The sequence below is a fragment of the Echinops telfairi genome, unplaced genomic scaffold, assembly GCF_000313985.2.
Source record: "Echinops telfairi isolate 266 unplaced genomic scaffold, ASM31398v2 ScPeMD7_3;HRSCAF=10, whole genome shotgun sequence".
NCBI lineage: Eukaryota > Metazoa > Chordata > Mammalia > Afrosoricida > Tenrecidae > Echinops > Echinops telfairi.
Genome location: NW_022103899.1, coordinates 683,134 through 686,048, shown reverse-complemented (window position 1 = coordinate 686,048; position 2,915 = coordinate 683,134). Strand labels below are relative to the sequence as shown.

Genomic DNA, 2,915 nt, shown 5'->3' with positions numbered 1-2,915 from the left:
AGGAATTTCATCGGGATACTTTATCTACTTTGTAACCCTGATCATTTTCCTCCAGACTTTTTGTTCCCCAAACTCAAGAACATTGAAAAGGAACACAAGTATCCAACACAAGTGGCCAATATTGCCACTTGAACTTGCAAATCAAAGAGTGGTGAATTCTTTGGAGATTCCTTTGCCTTTAGAAGTGTATAGACCTGGAAGCAGGATGTGTTGAGAAACAATAGCTTTGTGTTTTGATATTTTGTGTAATAAAAGTATGCATGGCTTTCTAGCAGTACTTTACGACTTCTCTTGTAACATGGCCCCTCCTGACAGGCTTGTGCTACAGTTGGAGGTTGTATGACAGTCATCTTTTTGGTAGCTTTGGGAAAGTTGGGTGTTTCCTTGGGATGGAACTTAGTACTTTAAAATTTCCATAAATTCATGTGAAAGGGTACCTTGTAATTTTTGTCCTATATGTCCTTTTTCTTCCCATGTCAGACTTTTTCTATGTGAAGCGCGTGAGCAGTACAGTGTACTCTTATTTTGACAGAGTAAAATTGTGATACTATGATTTTCAGAAAATCTTCTATGAATGATTAAAACGGTTATGTCTGTTAAGTCATTTCTGACTCTTTGACCCTTTGAGACCCTATAAAATAAAAGAACTCACTCACTGCAGTCCATCTCCAGTCATTGCCCCATCTTTTCTCCCAGGGACCTTGTATGACAAGAGTAAAGCTTCAGAAGGTTTATAAATCTTTACAGATGCATACTGCCACAGCTTTCTCGCTTGGGGAATCGCTGGTGGGTTTGAACCACTGACCCTTCAGTTAGCAGCCAAGCACATTAGTCACTGCACTACTTAAGTACATTTAATACCTTTACCTTGAACAAAAATAATGCTGTGGACATTATATTTGTAACACACTACTTAGCAGATCTAATATGTTGCTGTAAATAATGCTCTAATACTGTAAAAGTTGTATTAACACTGTTCATACTCATGACCATTAATCTATAAATTCTGTGTATTATAATATTAAACTATAAATAAGAACTTCCTGCCTTTCTACCTAAAGATAGAGGTCCATTATCAATTAAGGCTCACCTAAGAAATGAAGCCTAAAAATTTGGATTATCAATATTTTTATTAAAGAATATTTTGAGATATTGGTCTGATTTCATTATTCATGTACTCACTGTACTTTTTTGAATACAATATCAAGAAGTGTATCATACTCTTTATAATCTTTATCAGCTTTAAGGAGTTTGTCACCGAACATTAATAGACTTTTTTTTTTTTTTTTTCATTAATAGACTCTTGGGAGTTACATTATGTGTGAAGGATACCTGTCATGTCTGCTGTTAGTGGAAGGTATTAAAAATTGCTACTTTTCTCATTAAAGAAGTGCTTATCTTTCTCACTTCTACAGACTTGGATTTCTTGACATTAATGGGTGCACTGAACTAAACATTATATATAAAATTAATGAATAATATCAAATCCATAGGCTATAATATTAATATAAAAGTCATGACTAAAAGTTTGTTATAGTTCTCTATTTCTGATTTGAAAAATAAGGTTAAGCATGAACCATAAGGGCATTTAAGGGCAAGTAAAATAACACTAAAACCTACAGTAAACTGAATAAGTGCAGTGTACTATGCACTTTACCTGTGTTATTTTCATGTGTGTGTGTGTGTGTGTGTGTGTTTAACAGTAAAAAAAGGCCTGGTGTCAGCAGCATCTGACCTGTAATTTCACAAAAGGAAAGGGAATCAAGCTCAAAAGCTGAAGGCTGATCCCTATTAGGTGGAGGTCAATAGACCTCTACCTACAACCATTTTACCAGTTCTGATATCAGTTGGCCTTCCTTTGGCACATCAGTTGGCACACACTCCTTTGTAGGGTTCTATACTTGCAATGGGCACACAACTCACAGACCTTACTCATGATTATAGGGTCTATTCTGGAAGTAGTAGGTTACAACTCGGTATAAGGGCCGTGAAACATGAAACAAAATCTTCACTGCAGGGCAGCGCTCTCAACTCCTTATGGGCAGTGAGGGCTTCTCTGAGTCCCGGAGGACAGTCTTCTCTCTTGATCCTCAACTCTGCTTGGGCCTGGCTTCTGCCTTGCTCTGGAAAAGGTTACAAAGCTCTATCTCTCCTGGCCAGTGCCCAGAGGCACCCCACTCCAGGAAGCCTCCTGTCCAGGGTGCCTTGTGAGTCTAGCACTGCAAGTGAGCCTAGCCTCCTGCTCAGTGGGTTGTGAGTCTAGCTCTCAAGTGCCTGGAGGTACCCCACAGGGAACCCTAATGAGGGAATGGTCAGTTTTGCCTTCTCTCTAGACTTAAAACAGCCAGTGCTGGAGCAGAGGGAACAGCTCACTACCATTAAGAAAGAAGATCCAAGAGTAGAGCACATCCATCTCTTGGAGCCTTTTGCACTGAGAACTTCCTAGATCTAGGAGACAGATCTGTCACACCTGAAAGTTCCAGTAAACCACTTCTCTAGGGCTCAGCAGCCTAGTTCTACCTACAAGTCCCTGGAGGAGGCTCACCACTCTACCAGCAGGCCTCTTGCTCTCCCAGCTCTTGCTTTGTAGGCTGGTATGCCCACTGTAGCTGTCTTGCTCCATGGGCCAGGAAACCCACCGTGCAGACTCACTTCAGTCTCCTGGCTCTGCTGCCACCCTTTCTCTGCTGCTGCTACTTGCCATCTGCCATCTCTGATGTTGCAGTTCTGTCTCCTGGAACTAGGACAGCCATTCTCAACCTGTGGGTGGTGACCCCCTGGCGGGGTGGGTCAAAAGACCCTTTCACAGGGGTCGCCCATTTCATAACAGTAGCAAAATTACAGTTATGAAGTAGCAACGAAAATAATGTTATGGTTGGGGGTCACCACAACATGAGGAACTGTATTAAAGGGTC

General features: G+C 40.8%; 1 protein-coding gene across 2 annotated transcripts in view; it reads left to right on the top strand.

Moving 5' to 3' along the window:
* ATF2 (activating transcription factor 2) overlaps positions 1 to 2,915 on the top strand; it is a 99,957-nt gene that overhangs the window by 7,788 nt on the left and 89,254 nt on the right. Inside the window, exon 2 of one of the 2 annotated variants that reach the window (XM_045294122.1) lies at positions 1,300 to 1,357. The exons of the other annotated variant lie outside the window; for it this stretch is intronic. The gene's annotated coding sequence lies outside the window, so the exon portion shown is untranslated. The remainder of the gene's footprint in view (positions 1 to 1,299; positions 1,358 to 2,915) is intronic. 2 annotated transcript variants of the gene reach the window in all.